At 45.1% G+C, this 16339-nt stretch overlaps 2 long non-coding RNA genes across 2 annotated transcripts; both read right to left on the bottom strand.

Moving 5' to 3' along the window:
• Nucleotides 1-10668: 10668 nt before the first annotated feature.
• LOC123148343 (uncharacterized) lies at nucleotides 10669-11104 on the bottom strand. Its single transcript, XR_006473765.1, has 3 exons — nucleotides 11036-11104; nucleotides 10869-10942; nucleotides 10669-10791 (listed from the first exon to the last, which is right to left on the bottom strand). It is a non-coding gene; the product is annotated as an uncharacterized lncRNA (long non-coding RNA).
• Nucleotides 11105-11540: 436 nt separating this feature from the next.
• On the bottom strand, nucleotides 11541-13908 carry LOC123146924 (uncharacterized). Its single transcript, XR_006472975.1, has 3 exons — nucleotides 13822-13908; nucleotides 11799-11887; nucleotides 11541-11643 (listed from the first exon to the last, which is right to left on the bottom strand). It is a non-coding gene; the product is annotated as an uncharacterized lncRNA (long non-coding RNA).
• Between the last annotated feature and the right edge of the window lie 2431 nt (nucleotides 13909-16339).

Raw genomic sequence — 16339 nt, 5'->3', positions numbered from 1 at the left:
CAGACTAATCCCTTCCAGTTTATATAGACATCGGAGGGGCCTAGGGTTGTAGAGAGTCGGTTTACAGAGAAAGGAAACTACACATCCGTATGCCAAGCTTGCCATCCACGCAAAGGAGAGCCCCATCCGGACACGGGGGAAGGTCTTCTGTCTCGTATCTTCGCGGCCAATCAGTCCGGCCCATGTAGTATAGGCCGGCTCCCCGAGGACCCCATAATCCAGGACTCCCTCAACTGGGGGTAGTTCTTAGGTGATACCTCCATGATGGCGAGGGATCACATTAACTCCAAGGCCTCGCTTAAGAGCGCAGGCCGGACTGGGAGCCGAGCTCCTACAGGGCTAGGCGCGGCGGATTCTACCAGGCTGTGCTCACCTGACGCAGACCTTGAGAGTTCGGAGTAGGTATCCAGAGGCGAGTTTGGCTCTCTGATGACTGGGAGAGCCCGGCTTGATTCCAGGCTCGCCGAAGACATAGTTGCCTCCGGGTCTCTGGATAAGAGCTCCATAGGAGAATGGAGTCCAGTGGGTTTCAGAAACCCTTCTTTGGATGAAGTGGCCTGCTCTGGATCTAAGGCTAGGGAAGGGATGATAGGTTGTCCTTGAACGGTGCCTCATGATGGATCCGACGAGTTTCCTTCGGTGGTCGAGGCCGTGAACCCTTCGAAGATCATGTCTTGTCGGATGTCGATGACGTAATTCAGGCTTCCGAATCTAATCTGATGACCAGGGGCGTAGCTGTCGATCTGTTCAAGGTGACCAATTGAATTGGCATGCAGAGCGAAGCCACCGAACACAAAAAGTTGACCGGGGAGGAAAGTTTCCCCGGAAACAGCATCGATGTTGATGATCGAACGAGTCGTCGAACCTTCTGTCGACGACACAGTGCAACTCTCGATGAAAGCACCAATGTCAGTGTCAAAATCGGTTGATCTCAGGTAGGGGGTCCCGAACTGTGCGTTTGAGGATCAAAGGTAACATGAGACAAGGAGGACACTATGTTTACCCAGGTTCAGGACCTCTTAATGGAGGTAATACCCTACTTCCTGCTTGATTGACTTCGATGAGTATAGGGGTTACAAGAGCGATCTACCTCGAGATCGTAATGGCTAAACCCTAGATGTCTAGCCTATGTAAATTCTGATAGCCTCTACAGACTAAACCCTCCGGTTTATATAGACACCGGAGGGGCCTAGGGTTGTACATAGTTGGTTTATAGAGAGAGGAAATCATAGATCCGGACGCCAAACTTGCCATCCACGCAAAGGGGAGTCCCATACGGACACGGGGGAAGGCCTTCTATCTTGTATCTTGACGACCCATCAATTCGGCCCATGTTACACAGCCCGGACACCCGAGGACCCCATAATCCAGGACTCTCTCAGAGGGGGCCCACCAGGTGGGCACAACCCACCTGGGCGCGCCAGGGAGCCCACACGCGCCCTGGTGGATTGTGCTCACCCAGGCCCACCTCCGGTGCCCATCTTCTGGTATATAGGTCATTTTGACCTAGAAAAAATAAGGAGAGGACTTTCGGGATGGAGCGCCGCCGTCTCGAGGCGGAACTTTGGCAGGAGCACTTTTGCCCTCCGGAGGAGCGATTCCGCCGGGGGAACTTCCCTCCCGGAGGGGGAAATCATCGTCGTCATCATCACCAACAACTCTCGCATCTTGGGGAGGGAAATCTCCATCAACATCTTCAACAGCACCATCTCATCTCAAACCCTAGTTCATCTCTTGTGTTCAATCTTGTTACCAGAACTATAGATTGATGCTTGTGGGTGACTAGTAGTGTTGATTACATTTCTATGGTTTATTTGGTGGAAGATTATATGTTCAGATCCAATATGCTATTTAATACCCCTCTGATCCTGACCATGATTATCATTTGTGAGTAGTTACTTTGTTCTTGAGGTCACGGGAGAAATCATGTTGCAAGTAATCATGTGAACTTGATATGTGTTTGAAATTTTGATAGTATGTATGTTGTGATTCCCTTAGTGGTGTCATGTGAACATCGACTACATGACACTTCACCATATTTGGTCCTAAGGGAATGCATTGTGGAGTAGCAATTAGATGATGGGTTGCGAGAGTGACAGAAGCTTGAACCCTAGTTTATGCGCTATTTCGTAAGGGACCGATTGGATCCAAAAGTTTAATGCTATGGTTAGAATTTATTCTTAATACTTTTCTCGTAGTTGCGGATGCTTGCAGGAGGGTTAATAATAAGTAGGAGGTTTGTTCAAGTAAGAACAACACCTAAGCACCGGTCCACTCACATATCAAATTATCAAAGTACCAAACACAAATCAAACCAATATGGTGAAAGTGACTAGATGAAAATCCCGTGTACCCTCAAGAACGCTTTGCTTATCATAAGAGACCGTTTTGGCCTGTCCTTTGCCTCAAAAGGATTGGGCTATCTTGCTGCACTTTTGTTACTACTATCGTTACTTGCCCGTTACAAATTATCTTGCTATCGAACTACTCAGTTACTTACAATTTCAACACTTGCAGACATTACCTTACTGAAAACTACTTGTCATTTCCTTCTCCTCCTCGTTGGGTTCGACACTCTTACTTATCGAAAAGAGCTACAATTGATCCCCTATACTTGTGGGTCATCAGGGGGAGAGAGGCAGCTAGGGGTCGCCCCAAGTAGGCCGAATCCTACTTGGGGTTCCTCCCCAATTCGGCCTCCCCCCTACCATAATTTGCCGGAGGGGGAAGGAAAGAAGGGGGAGAGAAAAGGAAGGGGGAATCCTATTCCACTCTTTCCTTTCCCTTCCCCTCTTTCCTTCTCCTCTTAGGCTGACCCATATGGTGGGCGCACCAGCCCCTTGTGGCTGGTGCGTTTCCCCTCTTAGCCCATAAGGCCCATATTTTTTGCCGGGGGTGCCCGGAACCTCTACCGATGACCCGATAAGTACCCGGTACCCCCCAAACACTTCCGGTGTCCAAATACCATCGTCCTATATATTAATATTTACCTCTCGGCCATTTTGAGACTCCTCATCATGTTCGTGATCTCATCCGTAACTCTAAACAACATTCGGTCACCAAATCATATAACTCATATAATACTATATCGTCATCGAACGTTAAGCGTGCGGACCCTACGGGTTCGAGAACTATGTAGACATGACCGAGACACCCCTCCGGTCAATAACCAATAGCGAAACCTGGATGCCCATACTGGCTCCTACATATTCTACGAAGATCATTATCGGTCGAACCGTTATGACAACATACGTAATTCCCTTTGTCCATCGGTATGTTACTTGCCCGAGATTCGATCGTCGGTATCTTCATACCTAGTTCAATCTCGTTACCGGCAAGTCTCTTTACTCGTTCCATAATACATCATGCTGTAACTAATTCATTAGTCACTTTGCTTGCAAGGCTTCATATGATGTGTATTACCGAGAGGGCCCAGAGATACCTCTCCGATACTCGGAGTGACAAATCCTAATCTCAATCTATTCCAAATCAACAAACACCTTTGGAGATACCTCTACAGCATCTTTATGATCACCCAGTTACGTTGTGACGTTTGATAGCACACAAGGTATTCCTCCAGTATCCGGGAGTTGCATAATCTCATAGTCGAAGGAATATGTATTTGACCTGAAGAAAGCAATAGCAATAAACTGAATGATCATTATGTTAAGCTAACAAATGGGTCTTGTCCATCACACCATTCTCCTAATGATGTGATCCTATTATCAAATGACAACACATGTCCATGGTTAGGAAACCTTAACCATCTTTGATTAACGAGCTAGTCTAGTAGAGGCTTACTAGGGAGACGATATTTTGTTTATGTATTCACACATGTATTTAAGTTTTCGATCAATAAAATTCTAGCATGAATAATAAACTTTTATCATAAACAAGGAAATATAAAATAACAACTTTATTATTGCCTCTAGGGCATATTTCCTTCACTTGAGAGAGCCGACTCCTCAAGATACAACCCACTTGTTGGCGATGAATGCCAGCAGGGGCTTCCCAGGGATAGTTGGCAGTATAGACTGCATGCACTGGTAGTGGAAGAACTAACCTTCTGCTTGGCAAGGGCAGTATAAGGGCCATGTCACTAGTAGAAAAAGGGTCAAATGTGAAGCACATTAGTGCCGGTTTGAATTTGAGCCGGCACTAATGTGACCATTAGTGCCGGTTCCAACGGCTAGGCGGGCGGGCATCATTAGTACCGGTTCGTGGGCAACCTTTAGTACTAGTTCATGCCACGAACTGGTACTAATGAGGCTGTGTCAGGCTATGGTTAGGCTGGGGCCCCCACGAAGACCTTTAGTACCAGTTCATGCCATGAACCGGTACTAGAGTTTCTTAGTAAGCTGATTTTTAGTCCCACCTCGCCAAGAGAGAAGCAGTATGAGCGGTTTATAAGCCGTGAGTGCACAGACAATGACGAAGAGGCGCAATGCTCACCTGCATGTTAATTAGTTTCAAGTCTTTCGGAATAGCATAGATTGCACTGACCTATGTGCAGTGCAGTCTACATTATTCTGAAAGGCTTGAAGCAAATTAACCAGCATTGCACCTCTTTTTATTTTTAATAACTTATTTGAACTCCGGACTTCTTTTGTGTTCAGTATGCAGCATTCAAAGCGACATCATCAATTTCCAACATGTTCTGACATCATTTGTTATTTTTCGGTCATTTACCTAATTGTTTAGAGAGCTAAATGATCGTGAAATTGAAAATCACTACAAAATGAATCCTAAAAATGTTGAAACTTGGCATGATATCATCATATCACCCGCATATCATGCGCGAAAAAGTAGAGAGGGTCACGGCAAAAACTGGATGCACTTTGTGTACAAACTGGACAAACTCTTTCGGATTATCAGGGTTTCGGACGAGAACTCATCTGTTACACAGCCACTTCATTGTTTTTAAACTTATTTGAACTCCGGACTTCTTTTGTGTTCAGTATACAGCATTCAAAGCAACGTCATCAATTTCCAACATGTTCTAACATCATTTGTTGTTTTTCGGTCATTTACCTAATTGTTTAGAGAGCTAAATGACCGTGAAATTGAAAGTAACTACAAAATGAATTCTGAAAATGTTGAAACTTGGCATGGTATCATCATTTCACCCGCATAGCATGTGCGAAAGAGTAGAGAGGGTCACGGCAAAAACTGGACGCACTTCGTGTACAAACTGGACAAACTCTTTCGGAGTATCAGGGTTTCGGATGAGAACTCATCTGTTACACGGCCACTTAAATGTTTTTTAAACTTATTTGAACTCCGGACTTCTTTTGTGTTCAGTATACAACATTCAAAGCGACATCATCAATTTCCAACATGTTCTGACATCATTTGTTATTTTTCGGTCATTTACCTAATTGTTTAGAGAGCTAAATGACCGTGAAATTGAAAATCACTACAAAATGAATTTTGAAAATGTTGAAACTTGGCATGGTATCATCATTTCACCCACATAGCATGTGCGAAAGAGTAGAGAGGGTCACGGCAAAAACTGGACGCACTTCATGTATAAACTGGAAATAGAAGAAAATAAATAGAAGAAAAGAAATAATGCAGAAAATAAAAAACTATACAAAATATAAATGATGCAGAAAAGAAAAAACTATATAAAAAACTACTCAAAAATAAATAGAAGAAAATAAATAATGCAGAAAAGAAAAAACTATATAAAAAATTTGTTGGCGCGCTGCCCAGTGGGCCTGCCAGACCTAGGGTGTGCAAATGCAGGCCCAGAAGGGCCAGCAGGCTCACAGGGCAGCGCGCCCTAGTTAATTAGGCCCAGAAGCCTGCTATATAGAGAAGCTCGAAGGAGCAGCCGCGGCTAGGTTTATAAACTAGTGCGGCTGCCCTTCGCTCGGCGAGGTGGGACTAAACATTGTGCACCGCCGGTGGCAGCGCACAACCTTTAGTACCGGTTGGTGGCTCCAACCGGTACTAAAGGGGGGGTCTTTAGTACCGGTTCGTGGCACGAACCGGTACTAAAGGGGCCGTTTCCCGCCCCTTGGCCTAGCGAAAATTGGCCTTTACTACCGGTTGGTGGCTCCAACCGGCACTAAAGACCCTTCCTATATATATGGCACCTACGAAAAAATCAGTTTCATCGACCACCAGTAGTTCTTCTCGATCCAACTTCTTCGTCGCGCCCGTCACCCATCGCGCGCCGCCCTTGCCGCCCCCGCCACCCGTCGTCGCCGTCACCGCCGTCGCCCACGCCACCCGTCGTCGTCGTCGCCCCCGCTGAAGGAAATATGCCCTAGAGGCAATAATAAAGTTATTATTTATTTCCTTATATCATGATAAATGTTTATTATTCATGCTAGAATTGTATTAACCGGAAACATAATACATGTGTGAATACATAGACAAACAGAGTGTCACTAGTATGCCTCTACTAGACTAGCTCGTTAATCAAAGATGGTTATGTTTCCTAACCATGGACAAAGAGTTGCTATTTGATTAACGGGATCACATCATTAGGTGAATGATCTGATTGACATGACCCATTCCATTAGCTTAGCACCCGATCGTTTAGTATGTTGCTATTGCTTTCTTCATGACTTATACATGTTCCTATGACTATGAGATTATGCAACTCCCGTTTGCCGGAGGAACACTTTGTGTGCTACCAAACGTCACAACGTAAATGGGTGATTATAAAGGTGCTCTACAGGTGTCTCCAAAGGTACATGTTGGGTTGGCGTATTTCGAGATTAGGATTTGTCACTCCGATTGTCGGAGAGGTATCTCTGGGCCCTCTCGGTAATGCACATCACATAAGCCTTGCAAGCATTGCAACTAATGAGTTAGTTGTGAGATGATGTATTACGGAACGAGTAAAGAGACTTGCTGGTAACGAGATTGAACTAGGTATTGAAATACCGACGATCGAATCTCGGGCAAGTAACATACCGATGACAAAGGGAACAACATATGTTGTTATGCGGTCTGACCGATAAAAGATCTTCGTAGAATATGTAGGAGCCAATATGAGCATCCAGGTTCCGCTATTGGTTATTGATCGGAGACGTGTCCCGGTCATGTCTACATTGTTCTCGAACCATAGGGTCCGCACGCTTAAGGTTTCCATGATAGTTATATTATGAGTTTATGCATTTTGATGTACCGAAGTTTGTTCGGAGTCTCGGATGTGATCACGGACATGACGAGGATTCTCGAAATGGTCGAGACATAAAGATTGATATATGCTCGGATTATCCTCATTGCTGCACAGAAGAATTACGTCCTGGAAGCACCGCTGGGTGCCAGGCCTGCTGCTGGAGCAACACCAGATGTTATGAACGTCTGGCAGAGCAAAGCTGATGACTACTCGATAGTTCAGTGTGCCATGCTTTACGGCTTAGAATCGGGACTTCAACGATGTTTTGAACGTCATGGAGCATATGAGATGTTCCAGGAGTTGAAGTTAATATTTCAAGCAAATGCTCGGATTGAGAGATATGAAGTCTCCAATAAATTCTATAGCTGCAAGATGGAGGAGAACAGTTCTGTCAGTGAGCATATACTCAAAATGTCTAGGTATAATAATCACTTGATTCAATTGGGAGTTAATCTTCCAGATGATTGCGTCATTGACAGAATTCTCCAATCACTGCCACCAAGCTACAAGAGCTTCGTGATGAACTATAATATGCAAGGGATGAATAAGACTATTCCCGAGCTCTTCGCAAGGCTGAAAGCTACGGAGGTAGAAATCAAGAAGGAGCATCAAGTGTTGATGGTCAACAAGACCACTAGTTTCAAGAAAAAGGGCAAAGGGAAGAAGAAGGGGAACTTCAAAAAGAACAGCAAGCAAGTTGCTGCTCAAGAGAAGAAACCCAAACCTGGACCTAAGCCTAAAACTGAGTGCTTCTACTGCAAGCAGACTGGTCACTGGAAGCGGAACTGCCTCAAGTATTTGGCGGATAAGAAGGATGGCAAGGTGAACAAAGGTATATGTGATATACATGTTATTGATGTGTACCTTACTAATGCTCGCAGTAGCACCTGGGTATTTGATACTGGTTCTGTTGCTAACATTTGCAACTCGAAATAGGGACTACAGATTAAGCGAAGATTGGCTAAGGGACTACAGTGGCGTCGCCCCAATCCGGACCTGGGGAGATGAACTTGTTGCGCTTGTTCTAAAGACCTCGTAGTGGCACGCAGAGAGCTAAACTCGTTGCGCTTGTTCTGAAAACCTTGTGATGGCACGCGTGAGCTGCCGAACAGAAGCTCTGCGCTTTGTCGCACAAGACAACGACACTTGCGGATGCTGCTGCTGAAGGAAATATGCCCTAGAGGCAATAATAATGTTATTATTTTAATTCCTTATATCATGATAAATGTTTATTATTCATGCTAGAATTGTATTATCCGGAAACATAATACTTGTGTGAATACATAGACAAACCAAACGTCACTATTATGCCTCTACTTGACTAGCTCATTAATCAAAGATGGTTATGTTTCCTAACCATAGACATGTGTTGTCATTTGATTAATGGGATCACATTATTAGGAGAGTGATATGATTGACATGACCCATTCCATTAGCTTAGCACCCGATCGTTTAGTATGTTGCTATAGCTTTCTTCATGACTTATACATGTTCCTATAACTATGAGATTATGCAACTCCCGTTTGCCGGAGGAACACTTTGTGTGCTACCAAACGTCACAACGTAACTGGGTGATTATAAAGGAGCTCTACAGGTGTCTCCAAAGGTACATGTTGGGTTGGCGTATTTCGAGATTAGGATCTGTCACTCCGATTGTCGGAGAGGTATCTCTGGGCCCTCTCGGTAATGCACATCACATAAGCCTTGCAAGCATTTCAACTAATGAGTTAGTTGCGATATGATGTATTACGAAACGAGTAAAGAGACTTGCCGGTAACGAGATTGAACTAGGTATTGAGATACCGACGATCGAATCTCGGGCAAGTAAAATACCGATGACAAAGGGAACAACGTATGTTGTTATGCGGTCTGATCGATAAAGATCTTCGTAGAATATGTAGGAGCCAATATGAGCATCCAGGTTCCGCTCTTGGTTATTGACCGGAGACGTGTCTCGGTCATGTCTACATTGTTCTCGAACCCGTAGGGTCCGCACGCTTAAGGTTTCGATGACAGTTATATTATGAGTTTATGAGTTTTGATGTACCGAAGTTAGTTCGGATTCCCGGATGTGATCACGGACATAACGAGGAGTCTCGAAATGGTCGAGACATAAAGATTGATATATTAGACGGCTATATTCGGACACCGGAAGTGTTTCGGGTGATTTCGGAGAAAAGCGGAGAGCCGGAGAGTTACCGGAACCCTACCAGGAGAAGTAATGGGCCATATGGGCCTTAGTGGAGAGGGAGAGGGGCAGCCAGGGTGGGCCACACGCCTCCTCCCCCCTAGTCCGAATTGGACTAGGAGAGGGGGGCGGCGCCCCCTTTCCTTCTCCCTCCCCACTTCCTTCCCCCTCCTAGTTGGAGTCCTACTCGTAGGAGTCCTACTCCTACTAGGAGGAGGACTCCTCCTGGCGCGCCAATAGGGCCGGCCGGACTCCTCCCCTTGCTCCTTTATATACGGGGGCAGGGGGCACCCCTAGACACACAAGTTGATCCACGTGATCATATTCTTAGCCGTGTGCGGTGCCCCTTCCACCATAATCCTCGATAATATTGTAGCGGTGCTTAGGCGAAGCCCTGCGATGGTAGTACATCAAGATCGTCACCACACCGTCGTGCTGACGGAACTCTACCCCGACACTCTGCTGGATCGGAGTCCGGGGATCGTCATCGAGCTAAACGTGTGCTAAAACTCGGAAGTGCCGTAGTTTTGGTGCTTGATCGGTCGGGCCGTGAAGACGTACGACTACATCGACCGCGTTGTGCTAACGCTTCCGCTGTCGGCCTACAAGGGTACATAGATCACACTCTCCCCTCTCGTTGCTATGCATCACCATGGTCTTGTGTGTGTGTAGGAAATTTTTTGAAATTACTACGTTACCCAACAGCTGCACCATCGTGGACTCATGTCAGGGTGGACGTGGTCCGGTTCGGTCCGGGCTTTGACCGAGCCAGCCTTTGGACCGGCCGCGGCCGGTCCGGTCTGGACCGGACCGAGGTGGCCAGTGAGCTTATTTTTTCAGGACCGGACCGAGAGGAGCAAAGCTCGGTCAGCCCAAATGGACAGAATGGGACCGATGGTTGGGACTCTGTTTAGGCTGTTTTTCAGCCTGTGAGTGCTTTGTTGGCCACTGTTTAGGTTGTTTTGTTGTATTTAGACTGTAGCTGTTTCTGGGAGTGCTCTATTAAGCGTTTTGGCCATTATTTAGACTGTAGCTTCTCCTGGGAGTGTCCTGTTGAGCTTTTTGGCCATAGTTTAGGCTGTCCAAATTTAATGAGTGCTCTGTTTTTGTATAATGACTAGTATGGCATAATTAAATTTGGACAACATTTTATTTATATTTTGGACATCAAAACGATTGATTCTGAGATGAAGAATAGCACAAATATCACATCCACAAACATAAGGTCTTACCATCATTGAACGACACGATTACAAACTTGCAATGACAATTCCAAGTCCATGTCAATTGACAAGTTGAACATAACACAAATGAGAGGTTCGTCTCCAAGCTAGTAGTGACAATTCATAGTTCATGATTTGAAAGGTTCCAACATAACAGAAATGCAAAAGTAGCCTTCACATGAGAAAGATCACTTTGACATTCATCTCCAAAATAGCAAGATCAACATCCACATGATGAACGTCTACAAGTAAGATAAGCAACATCCACATAAATATTTGGTATCGTATGACAAGTGAAACATGTAGGAAGAATAGTTACCAATCGTTGATCTCCTCCACCACAATGGGTAACTTGATGGTCTCAACATCATCCTCTTCATTCTCATCCCTCGGCTACAAGTGCGGAAGTTAGACAAATGCTCACATCACATATAACAAGACTATAAAAGAAAGAAAGAAAAGGTAAGGAAAAGATGGCAAACATACCACCAGATTCAAGTCAACGTGAGCACCCTTGATATAACTTGCACCACAAACTAATGCCTCCACCATAACCAGTTTAACGAACTCCTATAGTCATCTAATACAACACAAGTTGAAAAACTAGTTTGAGGATGAGAAGTTGACAAGTTTATATCCAAAGTTCAATAGTACGAGTTGACATACCTAAAATCCTTCCGGTCGTGCTGAAGGTAGATTCCGAAGACACGGAGGTAGTCGGGATAGTAAGGAACCTCCTGGCTATCTTGGCCATAATTGGGTACCTAGGAGCATTGTCTTTCCACCAACCAAGAAGATCGAGAGCCTTGTTGCGAGGGGCAACCTCATCCTCTAAGTAGTTCCTCAACTCACTCTTTGATATTCTTGTTGAACGGGACGATAAGAAGGACTCGTACCCAGCTTGAACCGGGATACTAGGAATGTTTGCAGAGGAAGATGAACTTTCTCCATTTCCAGCTCGCTTATCTTGAGCAACACATTTTTGATACAAGGCCACCAACTCTTTCTCCCCGATTTTGATCTCAGTCCTAAACCTCGTACTTCCTTCTCCATATAGTTCTCCAAAGGCCCACTCTATGTAACCCATCTTGTACCTAGGATCAAAGATGATATCATTGGAGTGAATTAGAAAGCATACGAGTAAAAACAACAAGCATATGAGTAAAAAACAACAACCATTGGAGTAAAAACAGCAACCATATGAGTAAAAAACAACAACCATTGGAGTAAAAACAGCAAGCATATGTACCGTGGATCAAAGATGGTTGCGATCACCATGGCATTGTTCTTTTCTTCCCAATATTTGTCAAACTTCTCCAACATTGCTTCACCCATTTCCTTGTGGTGGTCACTATCACTAGTCATTGCATGTTTGATTGCAAGCTTGACGCCAACAATGTATGGGCAGAAGATGTTCGAAGTGGGATATAAACTTCCTGAAAATTCTTTTGTCACCTCAGTCAAACTCTCAAGTAATGGAGAGATAAGGTCATACATGTCCCACTCTGCGTTTGTCGGATCCCAAGCATAGTTGGCATTGGAACCAGCATGAGAGGTCAAGGCTTCCTTATAATCACGGGCAGTGCTAATCATCTTATAGGTTGAACTCCACCTTGTTTTACAATCCAGGTGTAAATGATTACCAACTTTGACACCCAAGCTTTTGCAAGTGGCAACAAAAGCATGGAGACGAGAAGGTGACCTCTTGAAGTACTTCACCGTCTCTCTCAAGTTGTTTATCAGATTATCTAAGATCTCCGTCCCATCTTGCACGACCAAGTTGAGGATGTGTGCACAACAACGGATATGAAAATATTGGCCTTCGAAGTCCTTACCTACAAAAGACAAATTTTATATGAGCAAAAATAGCAAGCGTAGGTGTAAAAACAGCAAGCATGTGAGCAAAAACAGCAAGCATATGAGCACAAACATCAAACATATGAGCACAAAGAGCTTCTATATGAGCATAGCAACAAGCATATGAGCAAAAACATCAAGCATATGTGTAAAAACAGCAAGCATGTGAGCAAAAACAACAAGCATATGAGCACAAACATCAAACATATGAGCAGAAAGAGCTTCTATATGAGCATAGCAACAAGCATATGAGCAAAAACGAAAGGCATACAAGCATACCTATCCGAAACAAGAACTTGGCCTTCAAAGCATCGATCGCACCATCATTGTTTGAAGCATTGTCAAGTGTCACAGACATAATTTTGGTCTCAATATTCCATTCTGTCACACACGCATAGAGAGCATCTGCAATGACATTTCCAGAGTGAGGAGGATCCAACTCTATGAAAGCAAGAACACGGGTTTGCATCTTCCAATTCACATCTATATAGTGTGCAACCACACACATGTAAGATAAGGTTTGGTTGCTTGTCCACAAATCTGTAGTTAGACATATGGAGCTCACACACTTTAGGACAGATTTAAGCACATCTTTTTCTTTCCTGTAGACCCTCATGCACTCAGCTCGTATTGCCTTCCTTCCAATGGGTTTATAATTTGGATTCATGCACTTCATTAGAATGTTGAACCACTCATGTTCAACCATTCTAAATGAATACTCATGCACACATATCATCTTAGCAATAAGATCCTTGATGATTCCTTGGTTGTACTCAATAGAGGGGTGCATTGTTGGACCACTTGTTGTACCATTGATTTTGCGCAATTCAAGAGTTGTTTGGATGGCATCCCTAGCCATCTTGGACTTGTAACCCTCACATTTTAAAAATGCCTTCCAATAGTTGAGGTGCTGCCACCTTGCGTATACGCATACTTCTTGTCGCTACAATAATTACAAACAGCCTTCAACACAATCTCTCCAGTCTTCTCACATGGCTCCCTGACCTTGTGAAAATGGGCCCAAACATCGGATGACATCCTAACAGGAGCATTGGCTCTTGGCCTCTTGTTCTTTTTCCTTTTCCTTTCTCTTGCCTCCTCCTCACTAGAGACAACATGCACAAGTGATTCCTCGGACATAGTGTCACCTTCTAGTTCATCAGATGATTCCTTATACCCATCTGATGTATCATCATCCGACATATCAGCACCCGCTTGCAATGGAGGAACCACAAACAGATTCTGCTCCTCATATTCCTTGTCCTTGTCCTCATCCATGTCCTCGTCTTCGTCGTCCTCCTCCTTCTCCTCGTCCTCTACCACCTAACACACATGAGCGCACAAATAAGGGAAACAACAACTATATGGTTATATGGAAATATGGCTACATCAAGCATCAAGTAAAGCAATCATACAATAGTAGATGCATGAGGCAGCTCGGAGCCGGTTGCGGAGCCGGAGGCAGCGGCTTCCGCGGCACGCACGCCGGCACCGGTGCGGTCGGGGAGACGCGGAGGAGGCGGAGGGTGTTTTCTTAAGCTACAAATCAACTCTCCCATTGGGGCATTGGAAAGTCTTTCGCCTTCCTAATCTGCACCTTAGGTTTGCTCTTCTTCCTCGGAACCGGTGGAGGCAGTGCCGAATCTTGCCTAATTAGGTAATTCAAGCTCTTTTCCTTTGCCTTCGCCTTCCCATTTGCCTTCCCATTCTCCTTACTAGCACCCTTCGCCTTCCCATTCTCCTTACCAGCACCCTTTCCCTTCTCATTCCCCTTCTCCTTCACCATTCTCTACAAAAAAACAGCACATAATATCCAAAGTCAGTACATCAACCATCAAGTGCAAATAATTCATCTTCTTCTTGTTGTAGCATAGAAAACCTTGTTCGGCACATACTGTCTACTCTCTAGAACTACATCTCCTGATCAAACATGTTAAATCATCTAGTACTGGTGCAAACAAACATATGGTCATTTAGCAATAGTGCACAATCAAGCATTTTCTTAGAAACTATTGTCAGTTGTCAGTATAATCTCCTGACTGAAGTTTGCTGTTGAAACACTACATATGCATATACTGGCATTCTCTTGCTCTTGCTAAAATGCATTCAGGCATGCCATTGCCATCAACCGTAACCATACGATTCACTGTCAGTCACCATAGTAGCAAACGCCATCTGAAATTCATGTTTGTATGTGTTTGTACAGTGATGTTGCCTCTCAAATTACTAGTCTATCAGCGGAGCTTTCCTAGTTGTTCTTCTTTGGTGAAATCTACCGCTGGTCTCTAATATGTTATGCACAATGTATAATGCACATAAATATGCTGCACACTATTTAATTATTATAGCATAGAAAACCTTGTTGAAACACAACATCTCCTGACTAAAGTTTGCTGTTGAAACACTACATCTCTTGAAACTCTTACATTAGTTCAGAAAATTCAGAAACTCTTAGTGGGACAAAAGTTTCTTGTTCAAACACTACATCTCCAGATCTCCTATCTAAGTCTCTAGCACTAAATCATCTCAGTTCGGCGAGGGAGACTATCTTCAGAAAATTCAGAAACTCTTAGTGGGACAAAAGTTTCTTGTTCAAACATTACCTCTTCCTCTTCGTGGCGCTCGACGAGGAACCAGGGAAGACAGGACCGATGGCGTGCTGGCCTTGCTGCACCCCCGACGTACACGTGCTCCTCCAGCTCGGACTCAGACGAGATGGCACCGTTGGTGAAGGAGAGAGGCCGTGGGCGATGGCGCCGTCGCCTTAGGGTTAGGGTTAGGGATTGGAGAGGAGGAGGATTGGAGAGGAGGAGGCGTTGTGAGGAGAACGAGAAGAGAATCGACCCAGGAGGAGGGGGAATGGAACAAGGGGAGGGGGGTCGCTCGCTCTGTCAAGCCAGATGGCCTTTTCATGGGCCTTGCACCATCTGTCCGCTCAGTCGGCCCGGTTAAAGACCGGACCGGACCGAACTTTTCGCGGTCTGTATTTCTGGGCCCGTACTGTCATGTTTTTCTACCGGGCCTGGACCATACGGTCCGGTCCTGAATGGGCCACGAGCGGGCCGCAAAGCTTGCTCGTGTCGTCCAGGCTGGGACTCATGGTCCTCCTCTTCGTGTCAGGGTTTCGGGTGAAAGTGGTGGCACGCGAGAGCTGCCGAACGGAAGCTCTGCGCTTTTGTCGCACAAGACGACGACACTTGCGGGTGCCGCTACGTCGTCGTGGACTCATGGTCCTCCTCTTCGTGTCAGGGTTTCGGGTGAAAGTGGTGGCATGCGGGAGCTGCCGAACGGAAGCTCTGCGCTTTGTCGCACAAGACGACGACACTTGCGGGTGCCGCTACGTCGTCGTGGACTCATGGTCCTCCTCTTCGTGTCAGGGTTTCGGGTGAAAACCCTTGTCTCCTCTGGACTCGACAGTGGCAACGCTTTCCGTTGTTTTCCCTCCTAGAGCATTCTCGTAGAGATTAGGTGTTTAGGGCTGAGTGTGGCATTGTATTCACTTTTTCAAATGCTCTTTTTTTGTTGCGTACTTGTGTTCTACGTGATCTGGTTATCTGGGATCGGCATTGTTTGAGGGCTACCTCATTTTTTTGTATTGTTCGACCGTGTATTTGGTTCGGTGCTTGCTTTATATATAAAACGGGATAAAAGCTTGTATCGAGAGAGGGTTGTATTCCTTTACATAGTTCAAGCACATCAATTTCACAATAAGAAAACCAAAACTCAATTTTCTTTTCTCATACTTCGTCATCGAGGCACTTGTGAATCCTTCCCTTCGTTTGCTCCAGGGCGGCAACTAATGTAGGTTACACCTGTGCTTCTTGACCACATCATGGCAAAGAACCTGTATATCCAGAAAAACGAATCTGCTCGAACTCCCTGGCTCCTCAGCGATTTGGGCATTCTGGCCGTCCGATCAAAATCTCCTCGCGA

Source organism: Triticum aestivum, chromosome 7A (genome assembly GCF_018294505.1).
Source record: "Triticum aestivum cultivar Chinese Spring chromosome 7A, IWGSC CS RefSeq v2.1, whole genome shotgun sequence".
NCBI lineage: Eukaryota > Viridiplantae > Streptophyta > Magnoliopsida > Poales > Poaceae > Triticum > Triticum aestivum.
This window is presented reverse-complemented; position numbering and strand designations above follow the sequence as displayed.